Source organism: Camelus ferus, chromosome 11 (genome assembly GCF_009834535.1).
Source record: "Camelus ferus isolate YT-003-E chromosome 11, BCGSAC_Cfer_1.0, whole genome shotgun sequence".
NCBI lineage: Eukaryota > Metazoa > Chordata > Mammalia > Artiodactyla > Camelidae > Camelus > Camelus ferus.
The window spans coordinates 71239348-71260950 of NC_045706.1; positions in this window are offsets into that span (position 1 = coordinate 71239348).

The window sequence follows — 21603 nt, forward strand, 5'->3', positions numbered from 1 at the left end:
GATACCAGCTAACCAAACAAAAGCAGTGAGCCACACCCCCATCTGACCCTAAGAAGCAACCGGTTTTGTCCCCTGTGGGAGGGAGCGGGGTGTGCCCAGCAGCCTGGAGGAGAGCGAACCCTGGGAGCTGGGTGCCTGCTGCCTCCCTGGCTGGCAGGGCTCTCCTCGGGGGATGAGGGGAAGTGGAGTGTGAGCCAGGGTGGGCTCTCTCAGTCCCTGTTCTCTGTGTCCTCTGAGCCTTTGTGAGAACACACCTGGGAATGGCCACCATTGACGGAACTAGGAACTTGGAAGTTGAAACCCAAGGCTCTTATCTCGTCTCAAGGAGATGGGAGCTTGTGTTGCAGAAAGGGAAATCGGAATGAGTAAATTGTGCTGTCCTGGAGCCAGACGCTGAGGGATCTAAGCATCTGCATCCCCTGGGGCTCGAAGAAAGTCGGCAGATATTGGGCCCCACCCCAGACACACCAGGTCAGCTTCAAAGTCCAGGACCGTGTGCTTTATCAAACTTCCCAAGTGATTCAGATGACAAGCCAGGTCTGGAAAGTCTGATCTAAGGAATCTAGCAGGAGGTCACACACTGCTGGTTCAGTCATCAAGACCCTGTTGGCACACACAGCGCTCTCCTAAACCAGTGTGGAAAATATGGTAGTCCCATGGAAACATAAGAAAGGTGGCTTTATTTTAAAAACACAAGTGGTCAATAGTTACCCGGAAAGATGTTCATCTGTACGACTAAAGAAGCAACCTGATGTAATTGTTTCTACACAACAAATTGGCAAAGATGAAAACAGTGGCAGGTTCTTAGCATGACAGGGTGTGGGGAGACCCACACTCCTGCACCCCGTCGGTGGGGCGGTGGAAAGATGTCACGTGTTCAGTGTGTGGTTTAACAAACTCTGCCAAACTGTGAGCGGATAGTGAGACCCCTAAATGAGGAAGCCCACCAAAGTGTGGGTCCTTGCCGCCGGCTGTGAAAGAATCCACAGCAGACAGAGGGACAAAGTGAAAAGCTGCTTTACTGCTCTAAAGAGGTGAAAGGGAAGAACGCGCTCGAGTGGGAGCTGTCGGCCAAGATGACCGGTCAAGATCGCTCCAGCTCCGGGCTGGGCCACGTGGACCTCTAAGCTTCCGCCATCGAGTCCTTCTGGGTGTCCTGGCACCAATTCCCTTTCTTTCGTCCTTGTATGGGCTTTTCTGGTTGTTGTCATGGCAACTGGCAACTGTCCTGGTGCCAGTGGGTATGTCACTCAGCAGCTATCGCATCACAATGAGCGTATCGTGAGGCTCACGTCCACTGGAAGTCAGATCCTCCGCCATCTTGGGCTCAGCTGGTTCTAACCAGTTCTTGTTTCTTCTCTTTGCAGCAGCTTCCTGAGACTTAGATAAGAGTAATTGGTTTCTTCTCAAAGGAGGGGCAGGGGTATGATCCTGGGGGCAACAGACTCTGTAACATGGGGATATAAACAAGAGGCAGGGGTTGTGGGGGGGGCAGCCTGCAGGGTCCTATTTGGTATCAAAATTTTTACATGAATATCAAATTTTTTCATAAATGTAGTTTTCATAAAACAATTTCAAGGACTTTACTCAAATACATACATATATTTGAAGAAGCAAGCAAAACATATGTGTGTAAGATTGGACCTTGAAGAATTATTTATCACAGCAAGATCTGGAAACAACCCAAATGTCCATTAATAGGAGACAGTTGCACATGTTATGGTGGAACCACACAATGGTTTATTATTCAACATTTAAGAAGATTGAGCCAGGTGTATATATATGTGCTGACATGGGACAGGCTCCGGGAGATGCTATGTCATGAAAAGAGCAGTACGTGTGGGTGGAATTCATTTTAGGTAAAACAAATTGGGTAGAAAGAGATCCTTATGTTTATAGCCATATAATGCTGACAAAGGAACGCAAAACTGTGAGGTGGAGTTACTCCGGACAGTGGGAGTAACGGTTTGGACAAGAGAGGCGTCTGTTCCTTAGTTTTCATTTGACAACCTTATAAATGATTTGAATTTTTACCATAAGCATGTATTACTTTTGTGAAACAAAATAAGACACATAAACTCAAGTAAGGAAGTTGGAACTGAACACATGTCCACACGCAGCCGCCGTGGGAATGGTGCCCTCGTTTTGGGGTCTTACTCTCCACAGCAGCCGCATCTCCCCGCTCACTTTGGAGTTTTGCTGCCTGAACTTGGACTCACCTTGAGCAGTTAGCACTTGCCACTGGCCTGTGTGCTTCTGCTTGTCTACCCCAGACCCTCACTGATGCCCTGAGTTTGAAGTCCAGGGGATTCCAAGCCCCCGGGAGCAGCCGCTGGCGGGAACTGGGTGGGTGGTGACACCCTGGGCTCCGCGGAGGCAGTGTGCGCTCTTCCCAGAGGACCCCTCTCCCTCTCCATCCCCTGTCCCCCCTCCCTCACTCTTGCTCTGGGTCAACACCCAATAAACCACCTCACCCAGGAACTCGGATCAGTGTCTGCCTTGCCGGGAACCTGGTCAGAACTGCATCTCCTTGGAGGGCACTGTTCCAGCTCAGAGTGTGAGCAGCGTGGACAGTGGTGGTGACAGTCAGTGACGAAGACACAGCATCGCTGCAGGCCCCGAGCCAGGTGCCGCCCCACTTCACCTGCGGGGTGGGCGCCCTTCCCATCCCCATGTTACACTTGAGCAAACTGGGGTGCCTGGGGTCACGGAGTCGTCTCAGAGAGCTGGGGCAGACAGGCAGGCAGTGCCCCCGCTGTGACTGAGCCAGCTCGTGCTCCTTGGGTTCCTGCTCGTGGAATTAGCTGCTTGCAGGTCACGCCCGCGGGGCTGTGGTGGTGGGGGTGCTCCCGGTCAGCAGCACCGAGAAGAGGCTGATAAGCAAAACTAAACTGGGCGAAACCAGTTTAAGATGCGAGAGTCCAGCAGTTTGGGAGCTGTGGGGCTAAGATGCGGAGTGCATCCTCAGGAAGAAGGGAGGTGAGCTCAGGAGGAATGCCCTCAGCTGGGGGTCCAGGGAATCACCCCCTCACCCTTGTAACTGAGCAGGACCCTGTGGGGGCTTCCCAGGATCAGACCCTCATCGCTATCCTCTGCTGAGCTCCGCTGAAGCACTCAGATAATAGTATCTCATGTATATTTCCTGAGTTTTTCAGATGCTAAAACCACCACCAAAGGGAAAAATTTAATTACTTGATGATCCAGAGCATGTGAGCCCCAGACCTGCTGGCATATGTAGTGGGTGATGGTGTTGACGCCCTGTTCCCTCTACATCAGCCAATCAGAGGACTGTGCACGAGCTGGTCACACGCCCTGTGACCCCCTCCCTTACCTGGCCTTTAAATAGGCTTTGTTGAATCCCTTTGGGGAGTTCGTGGTTTTCTTGGGGCTGATCCAACCCATTTTCCTTGCTTGGCCCTGCAATCAACCTTTCTCTGCTCCAAACTCATGTTTCAGCTTGGCCTCATGGTGTGGCGGGCACACGAGCTTGCCTTCAGGAACACCCTGTGTCCACAGCTTTAGCCATGGGCCTGGGTGTGGCCTGCAGATTGGGGAGAGGGCGAGGGGACAGGGTGGGAATACTGATCAGCCTGACCCTGAGAGGCAGATGTGCCTCTAGGGGTTGGGCATCCAGGAACGAGCTGGAGCCTGAGAACAGGGTCCTGACTTGAGGAGGGATCCATCTGCTCCACCAAAGTTCCACAAGAACTCCCTCTGTAGTCACCCGTCAGATAAATGAGACTGTTCTCCAAGCAAAACCATCTTGTTTGCTCTGCAAACATGGCCTCAAGATGAATCCCCGGCTCTCCTTCCAGCCCTGATGCGGCCTCCGATTTCCCCCGCCCCGCAGATAATTTGGAGCTTCCTGTGGAGAAGAGGGCGGAGGTGCTGAGCCAACTGGTCTTGGCTCTGCTTAGCCATTCCTGCAAGGCCCAGCTGGCAAGCCCTCTGGGTCTGAGGCCAGTGGGGTGGGGGGTGGCTCCAGGGCTGCAGGTGTCACACACACCTGGCCTGGCTTCCTGGGAGGGTGGCCTCGCTGCGGGCATCACACAAGCCGCGTCCTTGCAGATTTCCCTGGAGTCTAAGATGACAGCCGCCGCTAGCTATAACCCCTCCCCCCGAGCCCCAGGGTGTCCTCCTGAAACCTCACGGGTGAGGAGTCCGACAGGGGTACCAAGCAGGAAGGCAATTGTGAAGAACAAGGGGAAACAATTTTATTAGCAGAGAGCTCCAGGAACAGGTTATTCTTTTACGCTGACGAAGGCTCCAAGTGTTCTTTGAATAATATTTATCCAAAGCGATACTTTCCGGATAGACAGGCAAACATCTGAACCCAGGATTGCCTAGCATTCTCTCAGGTGTGAGAGAATGTGAAACCATTTATTCTCAGGGGGTCCTGGCTCAACAGTCTCCAGAGAAGGGAAACATATTGGGTCTGGGCAGATCTGGTCCTGCAACCACCTGGAGTCCTGTGCCCCCCAAAGCCCAAAGATCAGGCCTGACAGGTGCCGAAGTTTCCAGCCTGGAGCTTCCTCCAGTAGCTGGAAGGTTCTGATCCTCCTTTACGGGGCAAATACTGGGAGGGGGTGGGGCCATGTGACTCTTAGCAACTCTTTCCTCCCGCTGGGCTCGAGGGCCTTGTGAAAAGAGAGAGACAAGGGATGTTAGCGGTTGAATTGTGCCCCCCCCCCCGCCCCTGCATCCATATGTTGAAGTACCTCGGGCAGTCAGGCTGTTGCAGGTGAAATTCGTTAAGATGAGGATGGCTTCCTAACCCAGTATGACTGGCGTCCAAAAAGGGGGACCTTGGACACGGGGAGAAGAACACCATGTGGAGATGGAGGCAGAGATCAATCAGGGTGATGCTTGCACAAGCCGAGGGACACAAAAGATTGCCAACAAACCCCTGGAGGCTAGGGAAGAGGCCTGGAACAGACAGCCCACCCCACCCCACCCCCCTCTGGAGAAACCAACCTTGTCGACACCTTGGTCTCGGACTTCTGTGCCCCAGATGGGGAGACAGCCAGTTTCTGTTGTCTCTGTTACTGTAATAGAAAAGAACGAATCTGACTCCATGTTAGATCTGTTCCTTTGGCTCTAACCCTGTGCTCTGTTTCCTGGGCTCAGACATGCTGGTTCTGCACCTTTTGTAAAAGAATGTCGCCTAGAGCCTGAGATGTGCAGGAAAGCCCATTCTCAAGGCTCCGACCTTTAAGGGTATTATAACACTTTTCCATTCATATAAAAATAAAAAGTTGCAGAATAGAAAATAACATTTGTTTTGTTGGAGGTTTCCAGGGACACCGTGACCTGACCCGAGTGGCCAGCTGCAGGAACAAAGGATTCTGACACCGAGAAGTCTGCACCAACCAACCACACCCCTCCCTTTTTACTATAAAAAGAGCCTGAATTCTGACTCAGTGAAGATGGTTCTTTAGGACACTAGTCCCCCATCTTCTCGGTCTGCCGGCTTTCTGAATAAACTTGTTATTCCTTGCCCCAGCACCGTATCTCCCGATTTATAGGCCTGTCGTGCGGCGAGCAGAATGAGTTTGGACTCAGTAACATTACCGCAATTACCGCAGCCCTAATACAAGGGGTATGGACCCCGGGTCGGGGGAGGGGGTAGCGGGACACAAGGGAGGACAAGGGCCACACCTGGGAAACAGGGGCCTATGGCAGGCTGCTGTCCTGGGGGAAAAGTGAGCAGTCCTGGGGGGCAGTCAGGAGCAGCTGTTTCCAGCCAGGCCAGGGGAGTGGAGAAGAGTTGGACTTGGTAACAGGGTGAACACAAGCAATGAGTGGGGAGGGCCCCCGGTGACCATCATGGGGTAGCTCTGCCTTCAGTCCTGCACTGAACGTTCACCTACCTGAGCCTGTATTCAAGGTGGAAAGGAAAGCTGGGCTCCTACATGTCCCTCAGGTGGTCCGCTCATCCTGTGGAGGAGGGAGTTAGGATGACTCACTGCTCTCTGAGGCCAGACACAGATTACTGATGGTAACAAGCCCTGGGAAGAATCAGGCGCTCCCATCGCAGCCAGTCCATTTGGGGGGAAACTATTTTATCCGCCTCCAGCCCGCCTTCTTTTAGGATTTGCTAAATCCTAAAAAGATGAATTGTGGTCCATGTGGGGAAAACCCTTACAATGATTTATTATTTTTCCAAAAAGTCTCCCTGAAAGAGGTTTCATTATCTAGAATTGTAGTTTTTTGGCAAAACTCAGGATTTCATCTGCCTCCAACCTGCCTTCTTGTAGAATGCACTGATAAATTTTAGTCTGTATGGACAAAGCCCTTATGATGATTCATTATTTTTCCAAAATGCCTCCCTGCAGGGGGTTTCACTGTCTAGATGTGTAGTTTCACACTGGGGCACGCAGGTAGGAGAACCCCGGAGCGCTGGCTGTGACCCTGCGGGATGAAGAGCCGTGATGAGCAGAAGGCAGCTCAGAGCCCGGGGCAGCCTTTACCAACCCCAGACTACAGTGAGCTCCCCCCCGGGGAGGGGGCACAGGGCGGGGCTACTGGGCACAGGGGCAGGACATCTCACTGCCAGTTCTGAAGCCCTGTGACCTTGGCTTCCCCCACGTCTCCTCCTCGGCCTTCGGCTTGACCTTGTGCAGAGTGGAGAAACCCAACCAACCCGGGTCGGCCATCTAACGTGTCTAACAATTGGTAGAGGGCTGCCCTGCCTCAGCTAGCCCCCGACTAACTTGCCTGCCTCCTCAGCCACCCCCGACGCACACTCAAGAACCCCTCCTCCCCGTTCTTTCCTTACTCAGCTGCCAGCACAGACATCCTCCAGCCTCAAAATGGCAGCCTGATCTGTATCTCTTGGCTCCCCTGAATCCGCCACTTTCTGACTATGGCGGGCCCCTCCAGCTGCCTCTCTCACTGGTCTTCATTTCTTTCCCTCCTCTTTCCCTTTTCCAGGATTCAGGTCTTCACCAGGGCTCTCTCCAGACTTCGCTGCTGCCTGGCCCCTCCCTCCCCCACCCTGATCTACGGGTTGTAGACCCCGAGTACCTTCAGGAAGTGCAGCTGCTCAGCCCAGATCCCTTCAGTGGCTCCTTAGCATTTGAGATGCTGTCAATCTGGGCTTGGGAATCCAGCATAGTGTGTGTCTGAGCTGGGTTTTTGTTTTTTCCCCTCCACCTGTCCTCCTGTGGGGAGTTTGGCAAAAGGGAGGAACGAAATTGCTCTTCCATTAGCAGAACACTGCCCCAGCCTTGTTCTGGGGGCTCACACCTGGTCCCCTCTGAGATGCCTGAAGGAGTGAGCCAGGGAGAGGGAGCGGTGAGACGGCCCAGCACTCGGGCGAGGGGAGAGATGGCGGTGAGCCCAAGGAACAGAGCAGGACTCACATGGCCCCTCAGTTTCCAGGTGGGTATCAATGCCAAGTCAGGAGAGTGCTGTCCCGGGTCCCCAGCGGAAGCAGTGGCGATGGGCAGAGGGCGAGGCAGTGGTTGGGGTTAACAGCTCCCTTCTTCACCCTTTGCCTGTGATGGGAACTGAGGCAGAGCCGAATCTTGGGAAAGAAGGGAAGGGTCCAGCGCGGGGCTGGAGGCCGGGGAGCTGGCAGGGACCACCTCTCGTCTTAGCTCCTGCTACCCCAAGACAGGCACCGGGGGCCTCCCGACTCATTGCCTGTGTTCACTCTATTACTGAGTCCAGACTGATTCTGCTCTCCCCCGATAGGCCAATCAATTGGGAGATGGGGTGTTGGAGCAAGGAATAGCGACTTTTCTCGGAAAGCAAGCAGACCGAGAAGATGGGGGATTAATGTCCTGGAGAACCATCTTCCCCAAGTCAGAATTCAAGCTCCTTTTATACTAAGAAGGGGAGGGGGCATGGTTGGTTGCTGCAAACTTCTTGGTGTCGGAATCCTTTGTTCTTGCCGCCGTCCACATGGGTCAGGTCACGGTGTCCCTGTGAACCTCCCACAAGACAAATGTTATTCTCTGTTCTGCAACTTTTTAAAATCATTATGTGAATGGGAAAGTGTTGCACCCTTAAAAGTCAGAGCCTAGGGAACGGGCTGCCCTCTATATTTCAGGTTATAGGCACCGTTCTTTTACAAAAGGTGCAGGACCACACCCGGGAAGCAGAGCACAGGGTTAGAGCCAAGGGAGCAGATCTAAGATGGAGTCAGGTTTGTTCCTCCTTACTCCCTCACGTCCCTCTGTCCACGCGGCTCTTCTCCATCTCTCGGCACTAAAAGTCCAGCATCACTTAAGACCAACTCAAAGTGTTGCTTCCTCTAGGAAGTTTTCTCTGATTTCCCAAGTCAGGATTAACTCCCTTCTCTACGCTCTCTTGATACTTTGTCAAACCATGTATCATGCTCACGTATGTTTGCATCATAGCGTGTGAGACCCCAGACCTTGGCACAGTGCTTGGCAGTAGGCACCAAATAGATGCCTATGGACTGAATAAAGAAAAGAATGAATGGATAGAGTGGAAGCCATGTCCATCCTGGACCCCTCTGCAGTGACCAGCATGGTCTGACATCTGGTTGCTTCTCAATCTATCTTGGCTAAATTGTTACTTTGATGGAACTTGTGATTACAATCATCTTATTTTGTATCATTATTTTTACCCACCTTCTATGGGAGAGAATAAAGGACCATGCACTGCCCCGAGCCAACGACAATCATGTTTTATGAATGTTTCAGGCAGCACAAACTGTTTTGGGCCCTGCGGCTTGTACCAGCCACTTGGGGAGGCCCCGACGGCGGGGCTGCTTTCTTGAAAGGCACCCAAACACCGCTGACGAGAGTGTCTGGGATTCTGCGGAGCACCTCTGGGTTATTTTCCCAAGTCTTTGTACTCATGTGATCTTATTTACAGTTCCAGTGCCAGGAGCCGTGGGCGGCCCTGGGCAGGGCAGCCTGGCTTCCTGGATGAGGAGGGGCAGACAAAGGGCCTCCCCCTGGGCCACGGTCAGGGAGCTACAGAGACCTGGCTCCACCCAGAGCCCAGGCAGGACGCCTCTTGTTCAGTCTGGGGCACAGGGAGGCCCCATCACAACTCACGGCCCTCAGGGACAGGTTTCCTGGGGCTGCCCCCTTCTCTCTGAGGGCAATCTTGCTGTCCCCTCAGTGCAGCAGTGAAGCTGCCACACCGCCCGTGCCACCTGGGTCTTTGTCGAGAAACTTCCATCAACCACTCCCCCTCCGCCACCCCCCACCCTCGCCACCTTGGCCACTAACCCCTCTCACTCGCAGGGTTTCAGTTTATTTCTTTTCCAAGTCACAGCTTTTGCAAACCACTGGAGAGAAGAAAGCCGTCTGGAATTTTAAGCTTCTCTGCATGTCTGGCCCTGCCTGCAACCCCCGGAGGGAGGCTGGAGGCAGGAATAGAATCACCCTCCCGTTTGTCAGCTTGTTCCCAGGGAGGCTGTGATTCAGATCACAGACTGGGCACTGCGACTCTCCTGGCTCCTCCCGCTGCACCTGCCGGGGGCCTGGGAGGTGGGTTCATGATCAGGGAGCTCACAGTGGTCGACAGCCCGCCGTGTGCTGGGCATCATGCAAAGTGCTTGAAAGGTGCACCCCCTCGTGTCACTCTCACAACCAGCCTCATGCATGGTCCTCACCGAGGAAATGGAGGCTGGAAGCATTTGAGGCACTTAGAAGCCCACTCTGTCTAACTCCCGACTTGAGCTCTTAACAGGACCAGGTTTTAGGGTCTGGATATATGCGTCCCTTGGAAGAACCTGACCCGGAAGTCTTGCTTCCTGGAAACCTCTTTTCTCCCCGCAGATCTTATTGTAAGACCTTAAATCGGACACTTAGGTTCCCGAAATTCCTTTCTTTCCTTGCCTTGGGTGTAGGGTGTCGAGGCTGGCCTCCACCAGCCCTCCGAAGTCTCTTTGTCTAGTGTCCTCTTTGTCTAGCGTCCAATGTCATTGCTTCAAAGACCAGTGATGGAAGGGAATGGTCTGACCCAGCATGAGAGACTGGGAGACAAGGTGGTATCGGGGGAACAGTGGCCCCTGGAACTGGTCTGCCACATCCAAATGCTGGGCTTTCTGTGTGACTTAACCGATCTGTGCCTTGGTTTCCTCAGCTGAGAAATGGGGGTATTACGGACTAATTTGTGTCCTTGCCAAATTCATATTTTGAAGTCCTAAACCCTGCTGCCTTAGAATGTGACCATATTTGGAGACAGGGTTTTAAAAGGTAATTAAGGTAAAATGAGGCCATTAGGTTGGGTGGGTCCTAATCCAATCTGACTGGCATCCTTATAAGAAGAGGAAATTTGAGCACACACAGAGTCATCAGGGATGTGTGCCCACAGAGGAAAGGTCATGTGAGGACATGTTAAGAAGGTGGCCGTCTGCAGGTCCAGGAGAGAGGCTTCAGGAGAAACTGCCCTACTGATACCCTGAACTTGGACTTCCAGCCTCCAGAACAGAGAGAAAAAAGTTCCCATTGTTGAAGCCCCCTAGTCTGGACACTTTGTTATGGTGGCCCCAGGGGGCTAAGACAGGCACTAAGGTGTCTAACTGTAACTGTCCCGGTACCCATGCTGGCTACATTCTTTTTAGAACCAGACCACCTGGTATCAAACCCCTTACTAACTATGTGACCCTGACCAAGTCACTAACCTTCCTAAGCTTTACTGCTGCTGAAACACGGCCTCCGGAGCCCACTTACTGAATTGAGACTCGAGGACAGACTTTTGGATGAAGTAGAAAAGGCAGCTTTCTTTCGTTGTCAGCCAAAGGAGGTCACAGTGGGCTAAAGTCTCTAAGACTGTGAGCCTGCTGGGGAGAGAAGGCAGGAGATTTTACAGCAATAGTTCAGTTGTAGGGGTGGAGCTAGTTTCCATAGAGATTGCATACAGAGCAACAAATTATTGCAAAGTTGTTCTTGTTTTTGCAGGTGCGGTGGTCTCCTTCCCTCTGCTGGGTATGAAGTTCACCTCTGGCTTTGGGGCTCTCTTCATATTCTTGTACCTAGAACAAAGGATGCGTAGGAAAGGGCTCCATGGAAAAGAGCTCTAGAGAAAAACTTGTGCAGTTTAAAGTCAGATTGGTAAATGCTTTTATCCTTTTAAAAAGGCTGAGGCCTGGGATCTCTTGCTGCAGGCTGAAGCCTGCAGCTTGAACAACAGGATAGAAGGAAACCACAAGGGATCAAAAGGAGAGCACCGGGGTCACGAGCAGGGCACTGGGATCAAGAGGAGGGAACTGAGCGTGATCCCTGCACACAGCACCACAAGGGGGTTGGGTGGACCACCGAACCCTCCCTCCTCTCCAGCCCAACCCTGGTCAACATGAGCCTGAGAAAAACCCTTTAAACCATGATACAGTTAAGCAGTTACAAGCACCATTACAGATGTCAGGTGCTCACGGATGACAATAGGGTCCAGCTCAGTTACATTGCTTGTTCAATCTGTGCAATGGGGATACACATAGCACCTGGTGTGAAGTCTGAAGAGTTTGTGGACATCCAGTGCTGAAGACCACAGTTGGCAAAGGTGCCAGGAGGGATCTGAACACAGGCAGTCTGGTTCTAAACAAATGCAACCACAGTAACCCTACAGCAAGTCTGTGTTTTTCATCATCAAATTTATCCCCCTAGAGCTGTGAGATGTAGAAACAAAAATAACATTGCCCTCTGCTCGTAACTCTCAGCCAAGACTTGACTTTTCTTTGGCCACTGAGCAGAGGAGCGGGGGTCTCTGTTGCCCTCTGCCCCCCCATCTCAGCTCCCTGCATCTCCTGAGGTGCTCCCCGGACCTGGGCCTCTAGAACTGTCCATCCGGCACACAGCACAGAGCTTCCAGAGAGAACTGAAAACCCCTCATGAGCAGAAGTGATTTACCTCATGTTAGGCAAACATTGGAAACGGGACCAAAAATAGCTTTGGCTGTTGCTCACCAGTCAAACAGAAGCAGTTTTTCTCAGGGCTAGTGAGACCTGTAAGTTTTTAGAAGTTGTGTTAACTCTCCCAGACTGTAACTAAGAAGGACCCTGTGGGGTCTTCCAGGGTCAGACCCTCCCCCATGTCCTCTGCTGCAGCCCCTCTCTGAAGCACCCAGATCATGGTAGCTCAGGTGTATTTCCTGAGTTTTTCAGATACTAAAAACCACCACCAAAGGGAAGAAATTAGCTACCTGATGATGGAGAACACGTGACTCCCAGACCTTCTGGCTCCTAGAGGGTGATAATGTTGATGCCCTTGTCCCTCCACATAAACCAATCAGAGGATTGTGCACGAGCTGATCACAAACCTGTGAGTCCCCCCACCTCCCGCCTTACTTGACCTTTAAATAAGCTTTGCTGAAACCCTTCAGGGAGTTTGGAGTTTTCTTGGGCATGAGCCAACCCATCCTCCTTGCTCGGCCCTGTAATAAACATTTCTCTGCTCCAAACTCCAACGTTTCAGTTTGTTTGGGCACACAAACTTGCCTTCGGCAGCAAGATCATCTGATGGAGATTGTCAGGGGCAATCTCCTGACCCACCTGCGGTGGGCTCGTCGGTGAGGGCTGTGCAGGTGCTGGGACAGGCAGGTCGACTGCATTAGAAGTAACTGGGCTTTTTCAGCACAGGGTCCCTGGGTGGCACATCCAGTTCCTACGAAGCCGGGGCAAGCCCTTATTCAGAGACTACATCCCATTCTGTTTAGCAACTACCAAACGATGGTAAATGGGCAAAATGCAGGCCCTTTCTTCACTCTGCCAAGCAGGGTCCGCCAAGCAGGAACTCACAGCCCGATATGGAGACGGAATTTCTCTTCTGCTCTGCGGCACGTGGGTGCCCAGGACACCAGCACAGCCTGCCAGGTTGCTGCGACATGTCAGCAGCATGAGAAAACCCCACTTCAACCAATATCTGCTGACTATGCCTGGGCCTTAGTAAGACTGAAAAAAGAGACCGCGTGTTTTCTGCGTCCCAGCTGGAAAAGCGCAGTGCAGTGTGAGGCCCCTCGCTGTCTTGGTGCTCCCCCATAAGGCTGTGAAATCTCTTTGCCTCCTCTTGCTTCCATGCAAATAGTTCACCACAGGGCTGTGACTGTGTAGACGAAAGGGAGAAAATAAAGGAGGAGTCATGCCAGCTCGGTGACAGCGTTTGCTTCTGTGAAGACCACTACGGGGTCCCCGAGCACAGGGGGGCGTATCCCTGCTGGGCTGGTCGCCAGGATGCCCGCCGTCCCTCCAGCGTCCTTCCACTTTTGGTTTTCAGCAGTGATGTCAGTTTGTGAGGGGAAGGCAGGTATTTCTTGAGGTGGCGTAGACAATACATTTGACCTTTAGGAGAAAACAAGAAGAAATCAGGAGAAAGAAAAGGAGAAGAAAATTTTCAACGCATGATTTCTTTTTTTCTCTCTCTGGTAGAACTGGGGCTGGGAGAGAGGTGCCAAGCCTGAGGCTTTGGCTCTGAGTGCAGTGATTGAGTACAAATTCCCTGTTTCCTTTTCCCTTACTTCCCCTCTGATTAATCATGGGAATGTCTGGATTTTCCCCTTGAAGGATCACGGCCCAGAATTTTCCTTGGCAGTCAGTTGTAACTGCTTCTAAAAAGGTTCTTGTGTTTCTCTGAGGCCATTTCTCAGAGCTTCCGAAAACTGTACAGAACCCAAGTGACTCAAACTCGGTCAGTGAAATGTCTGTGTTGTTTCTCCCACCGCACGGCTGCAAACCCAGACCACTTCAGGTAGGTCTGGCCCACATGTCCTGAGACCCAGGGCCCCTCCAGAGGAGCACATGAGGGAAAAGCAGGAAAGAGACCCTGGGTGACTGGGCCTTTCCTGAAAATGTAACAGGGAAGAACGAATCTGGCTCCATATGAGATCTGTGCCTTTGGCTCTAACCCTTGTGCTCTGTATCCTGGGCTCAGTCATGCTGGCTCTGCACCTTTTGTAAAAGCATGTTACCTGTAGCCTGAAATCTACAGGAAAGCCCACTCTCAAGGCTCTGACCTTGCAGGATATAACAATTTTCCATTCATACAGAGATAAAAAGTTGCAGAGCATAGGATAGCATCTGTCTTGTTGGAGGTTTACTGGGATACCGCGACCTGACCCACATGGACAGCTGCAAGAACAAGGGATTCCGACACCAAGAAGTTTGCAACAACCAACCACACCCCCTCCCCTTTTTAGTATAAAAGGAGCCTGAATTCTGACTTGCGGAAGATGGTTCTCTGGGACATTAGTCCCCCATCTTCTCGGTCTGCCGACTTTCCAAATAAAGTCGCTATTCCTTGCCCCAACACCTTGTCTACTGGTTTATTGGCCTTTCATGCAGCAAGTAGAATGAGTGTAGACCTGGTAACAAAAATTGTTATTACAGCTACTAAAACCCTAAGTAAGCCCTCACCAGTGAGAAGCAACAGAGCAGAGGCTCAGTGCCTCTCAGCTGCCTGCTCCTGCTAATGATTGGGGAGGGGACGGGCCACTGGATCCAAAGCCTGGAGACCCTGATTGGCCTGGCCCACCACAACCTACACATCACTGTGCCCCAGTGGCTCAGGTAAGTCACCTCCTTCTCTGAGTCCCGCCCTGAGACGATGCATCAGCAGGAGGACCCAAAGTTCCGCAGGGAAGATGCTGCGTGTAGCGATGTGGCGTGGTCTCCCCCAACCCTCCAAATGTCATTTATATTATTTTTTTTAAATGAAAACACAATGTATCAAAATTTATTGACTGTAGCTAAAGCAGTGCTTAGGGAAAAATTTATAGTTTTTAATACCTGTATCAGATAAAAAAGATCTTAAATCAAATCCTGAATTTCCATCTTAAAAAATTGAGTAAGATGAGCAAATAAACCCAAAATATATAGAAAAAGAAATAATAAAGATTATATCAGAAACCAATGATAAAGAAAACACAAAAATAATAGAGAATATCTATAATCATTTATATTATTGGCTTTGTTTTTTGGGGGCGGGTGGTAATTAGATGTATGTATGTATGTACGTATGTATGTATTGATTTATTTTAATGGAGAGACTGAGGATTGAACCCAGGGCCTCATGCATGCTAAGCACACACTCTATCACTCAGCTATATCTTCCTCCCTCCGCACTTCATGTATACAGTTACGTACACACATGCACGTATATGGTATGTTAAGTATATAACACAGCTGTATGTTCTTTCTTCAGACAAATAGTAGCATTTGCATGCTTCCTTGTTGCACCAAATACAAGAATGAGCTCTTTTCACAGCAATTCACTTTCTTTTTAACAACCGCAGAACATATCTCATGGTATAAACCGTAATTTCTACACCGGTGCTCACTGATTGACTCTCAGGTTGTGCCGCTGTTTTGCTATGACAAGTATTCTAGCAGATTCCTTGTTTTGCAAGAGTGCGGCTGTGGTGGGCAGACCCCCGTCTTCTCCCAAGTTGCTCGTCTCTAATCCCTGGTACTTGCGACTGGGTTACGTTATGTGGTAAAAGGGACTTTGCTGATGAAATTATGGTCTGCACCTTAAGAAAACGAGATTATCCGGGATTCCCTGGGTCTACAGTCTAATCACATGAGCCTTGAAAAGCACAGAAGTTCTTCCAGCTGGAGGTGGGGGAGGTGGGGGTGCCTGAGAGATGGGAATCATGAGAAGGACTCAACTCACCAATGCCGGCTGTGAGGACGGTGCGGGTCATGAGACCGGGAAGGCAGGCCGCCTCTGGAAATTGAGAATGAACCCTGGCCCGCAGCCAGCAAGGACACAGGGCCTCAGTGCTGTGATCTCTTGGCACTGAATTCTGCAAGTAACCTGAGTGAGCCTGGGGCTAGGTTCTCCCCCCGAGAGCCTCTGCACAAGAGGCCAAGCCACCACCCTCCTTGATTTCTGCCTCCTGAGGCCTGGAGCTGAGAAATCAGCTGACTCTTCTGACTTTCTGATCTACAGAACTGTGAGACGAAATCTCTGTATTCCTTTCAACACCCAGTTTGTGGTGATCTGTTACAGAAGCAACAGCACATGAATATACTGCTGTGGAGCAGCTGGGGTCAAAGGGTAGCTGCCTTTGACCTTCTGATACATACATGCTGTCAAATTGCCCGCCTTGGAAGTGTATCCAAGTTGCAAACTCACCAGTTATGTATGAGGGGCTCTCTCCCCACATCTTCACCCACTCAGTCTGTAATCAGACTTTCTGATCTTTGCCACTTAGACAAGATTGCCTTGAACTTGCACTCACACAGCAAGGCCGCTGCTCTGATTTAGACTGTGTGCTACTTGGAGTTGTTTGGGTGGAGAGACGGTCCTGGTGGAAGACGCCAGTGCTCTCCTGGGGGATGTCATGGTCAGTCTGGAGGGACAACTCGGCTTCCCCTCCTGTGCAGTGAGAGGTAGGTAGGGAAGGTCAGGTAGGGGAGCCTGGGGCCATGAGGTGTCAGCTGAGAGAGAGACTGAAGTCAGCCACCCAGGTGCAGGTGGGCACAAAGGAGGGGCTCTGTGCTATCTCCTTGGGGACAAGGGGTGGACAAAGCCATCTGAAGCCAGCTGCAAGAGATGGGGTGCAGGGTGTGCACTGTGAGGCTGAGCTGGGGAGCCCCTGAGACAGTGAGAGGCAGAGCATGGAGCTTTCTTCTTTTTTTCTTTTTTTAAAATTGAAGTACAGTCAATTACAATATGTCAGTCTCTGGTGCACAGCACAACGTCCCAGTCATGCATATACATACATGTATTAGTTTTCATATTCCGAGCTTTCTAAAGAGCCCCGAAGCCTTGCCGAGTTTGGACACGGCTGTGGACTGTGACCTGTACAAGGGAACCGGGAACGAAGGGAGTCTGGGGGCAGGCTCAGCTCAGCCCCAGAGAGGATGCGGTCCGCTCCAGGTGGGAACCAGGAGCCTCAGTCCCTCCTTGTCCCCCCAAGCTGGGAACACGGGCAGGTCGAGGGAGTGAGAAACCAGGCGAGGACCCGAAGGGAGGGACACAGAGTTAACAAGAAGCAGAAACCGCAGGGTGCCGGTGCCGTGAAGGGAAGGGGCAGCTGAGGGTCCAACCGGCCAGGCAGCCACTACAGCAGCTTCAAAACACGGAGCCCCTCCTGGCCCCGCAGCCAGCCTGGGAGCAAGTCAGGGAGCTGGCGGACTCTAACTGGAGCCCCGTGCTCCCAGCGTGGTCCCCCCGCGAAGCTAGCGCAGAGGCACAGGATGTAGGAGAGAGAGGCTGGACTGTGGACTCAGTCACTCACCGGCTACCAGACCTGCCTGAAGATGCCTGCAGGCTCCGAGCTTCACTTTCCAAGCGACAAAACAAGAATAATGACAACTTCAGGGATCCTGGAAGGATGTATACACACAGCACACATGTGTATGTCCATATGCACGTGTATCTTTGTGTGTGTATAGACTTACATGCATGTCTGTATATGTATGTCGATGAACGATTAATTGATCTAAGAAAGAAATGGAAAATTTTATTCAAGCCAAGTTGAGGATTCTAACCTAAGAAGAGCATGTCAGAGAGCTCCAGGAGCTGTTCCATCCGTGAGAAGTCAAGACACAACTATATAAGCTTTTTGACACAGAGGGGTGCAGATTAAGTGATGTATTATTGACAGTTTACACAATGTAGATCTAAGCATCATGAGGAATGTTACCTTTTAATAAGCTGCCTTGTTGGCGCTGGGAGAATGTTGCTGTTTATGGTTGAGCAGATGTTCCTGACGACAGGGGAGGTTAGGTCCACACCTAACGCAGACACACCATGCGTGGTTGGGGCGGGGGCAAAGGGCAGAGAAGAATTTTTTAAGTTTAAATTTTTCTTGTCTTGCCATAAGATGTGAATTTTATTCGACACACATATCTGTATATATAAATACACACACACACGTTAGAGAGAGAGACCACTTGTATGCCTTGCACCTGGTAGGTATTTGGAAAATGATAATTGTTATAGTTTCAGAATTCACTGAAATGTATCTGAAAAATCACCACGTGTAACCGCTTTAGTTTACAGGTGGAAAACAGGGCTCGGGAAAGCCTGGCGATGTGCTCGGGGTCAGGTCACAAAAGATGCACACCCAGGTCCTCTGGTACCGGCACCGTGCTGTTTCACCCACCCGCCTGGGTCCAGATGCGGTGGGGCAAGGACAAGCTCCCTTTGAAGAGGACAGGCGTCCTTTCCAGGGAGAGCACTGCAGCGCTCCCCTGCAGAGCGCTAAGGGTGCCCTGTGTCCTCCCGTGGTGCTGGGATTCAAGCCACGAAATGCAGAACTCAAAGAGAAACGTCACTGAGACAAATCGAGCTTACTGGAGTAAGTCCTTTTCTTGAAAAGATTATTATAATTGACCTCTCCTTGGGGCAGGGCAAACTCTAGAGAAAATAAAACCTTGAAATGAGCCATTTTTAGATTATTTATCTAAGTGTCTCCCGAGTGCCAGTTCACACACTATGGTACCAGAGCCTTCTCGATGCTCACTGAGAATATAAATTCTGGGCTCCCCCAGACCCGCTGGGTCTGTGTCCCCAGGGATGAGGCTTGGGAAGCTGATGTGTGACACGCTCCTTGGCGTGATTCTGATTTGCATCTGGGAGTGGACGCTGCAGCCGGGCACCTGTCACAGAGGCAGTGGTCCAGGCAGCTGGCTCTGAGTGACCAGAAGCCCCCACACCAGGAGCCAGCCCGTCTGGCGTCGCAGCCCTGGTAGAAAGTTCTTTCCAGGGAGCTTCTTGGTCCCTCTAATTCTCACCAGTTCAGCGCGCCTCCTGGAAAAGTAAACGCAACGGCCTGCCAAGCGGTCGGGGTCAAACCGGCGGACCTCGCTCCTCCCGGGGTATCACTTGCCCTCACAGGGGTGCTCTCAGGCCTCCTTCCACACCTCTTTCCTCCCTCCACTCAGGGCCCCGCTTCCTTCCACTCACTCAGGGCTCTGCCGTCACCGTGCTGACGCACTCGAGTGCTGGCAGACCAGTGTGTCACTGGGTGACACGTCTGCTGTTGACAGGAGGCTTCTGGGGGTGAGATCTTCGTCCAGCCAGGCTCTGGGGTGGAGACAGCAGTGCTATTCAGGTCGGGGGGGCTGCAGGAGGAGCTGGGGCGGGTCCCTGTGGTTCTGTCCTGGTGTCGCTGTCTACAGTGAACCCTACATCAGAGGTGAGGGAACGAGACATCTGTGCGTCACTGCCTTGTCACCGTAATACTCCCAGTGTCTTGGCTCCTCTGTTTTAACCCCTTCTTGCTGTTGCAAAGTGGTGTTTCCTACCATTTCCATTGTAACCGATTTTCTCTACAGGACCGGGCTCGGCTCTTGCTTTTAGGTACCGATGTCCCTCGCTGACCCGCAGTCCCGTGGTGGGAGATGTGGGCGACGGGTCAGGTTCCCAGGGGCTCCTGTGCGCTCTCAGACACCACACCTGCCATCCAGGTACCAGGTAGCACGTGGCCGGGGAGGAAGAGCCCGGGAAATATTTTGCCAGTTGGATGTAGCTAAGGAAACACTTTCAGCAACAGCCAAGAGCTCAAAGACCGGCGAATCCACTTTACAGAAGGAAACACTGAAAATCAGAAAAGTAAAATGGTATTTCTAAGACTGCAGAGTTAGTAGCTGAGTTAGAAACGGAACTTGTAGAAACGTTACGCTGTCTTCTTATTTTATTGCATTTGTCATTAGGTCACAGACATAGATATTCATTGAGATGCCTTCTTACAAACCCATCCCTGTCCACCTCTTTCCTCTCCCATCTGCTCCATCTTCCTTTTTGTTCCTTATGTACCTTCTAGTGTTTCTCTTTGCAGGTATAAGCAAAGAGGAATATGTATTATGATTTTCTAGCCTTTTTTTGCACGAAGATAGCATATTGAATCTACTGCTCTCTATTTTGTCTTTTCTCTTATGAAGCCCCAGGGAACATCTTCACTACCTTCAATATTTTTTTTACAGCTACATTGTATGTAGTCCTTTCTCTCGATTTAGCACAGTTTTTAAAAAACGGTTTTGTGGAGATAAAATTCACACCAGAAAATGCTCCTATTTAGAGTCTATAAATCAGAGGGTTTTGGTGTCTTCAGAGATGTACAACCTTCGCACAGTACCATAACTTTTCAACCAGTCACCTATCAGGAAACAACTTAGTTCTAATTTGTCACTATTACAAAAAAAAAAAAAAAAAAGCTGCAGGAACGTTCTAGCTCACGCCTGTCTGTGCACGTGCTCGGGTGCTTCTCTAGGGCAAATGGCTGGAAGCGTAATAGGATTGAAAGGATGCGTCTTGGAAGGTCGGATGTCCCCACTGTTCTCCAAGCTGAGGATACCAATTCATCACCAACCATGAGGGAGAAGACCCTCCCCCCCATCCCTGCCCTGCCCCTGCAGGCCAGCGCAGAATAGTATTCTTCTTTTAAATTTTTACTTATCCGAAGAATAAAAAATGGCATCTCGTTGTCATTTTAAGTTGTCATCAATCACACGTTTATTTTTAAAATACATTTTCTGTTGTGGTTAGCCAGCCTCCACGATGGCTCCAAATGGCCCTCAACTCCCCAGATGTTCCCTTCCGGTGAATCAGGGCGGCCTGTGTACCTGACGGAATACGGCAGGGGCAGCAGGTGTGACTTCCAGGACAGGTCGGGGAACTCGCTGCCCCTTCCACCTGGCCTCTGGGTGGCTTGCTCTGGGGGAAGCCAGCTGCAGTGTGGTGGGAACACACGGTCCAGAGGCTGACGTGGCGGAAACCAACCAGCCCACAGCAACGTGCCTGGCATGTGAGCGAGCCACCTTCCAAGTGGATTCTCCAGCTTCGGTCAAACCTTCCGATGACCGTGGCACCAGCTGGCATCTCACTACACCCCGAAGAGAAGGCCTGAGCCAGAATCGCCCAACCGAGGAACTCCTGGACCTGTGCCTTCAGAAACAGTGAGAGAGAACGGAGTGATTTCTTATGCAGTGAAGGATAACTACTATATTCATTGAATGTGCACAGCAAAGCTGCTCCTCTTAGCATATGTCTTTAAATGGTTTAACATAGATTGAGTTATGGATTCTCACACCTTAATATAAATCAGCACTTTCTGTCTCAGCTTTAGCTGTTGTTGACAATTACTTGCTCCTGAATTCTGCTTCAAGGAGAAATCCTAGCGTTCCAGTTTACACTGAGTGGCACAGGGTGGACGTCTCATTCCTGGCTTCCGAGCTGTCCAACTTGGCCTTCCCAGGAGTCAGGACTGCTAACCCGATTTCCCCTAACCTGAGAGCAGGTGTCAGTTTGCTTCTTTGGTTGTAATGACGTTGTCGTGAGGGCACAGGTCACCCATCCACCCTGCCCCTTTCCTGAGGGTTCCTGACATCGGCTCCAGGGAATCTGTGTTTCTGGTGTAAGTGGTTCTGGATTTGTGCTCTGGCAGTGGCCCAAGTTATTTGTGATTGTTTCCTTTCCAAGCGGGACAAAGATTTGGTCTGGTTTTTTCTCTGCCAGACCCACTTCTCCATCCCAAGACCTGCCGTCTCTGGGACTCTCTTCACTGAGCCATCCTCCGTATTTTAAGTTATGAGTACAGCTTAACAACAAATTGATGGCGAACAGAAAACCAGTAGTTGGCACTGGCAGGCTCTTTTGTCAGGAGAGCTATTAATTTACAGCCACATTCTACAGTTTAAAAAAAAAACCACACAGTTACGGTAGAGCCTGAAGA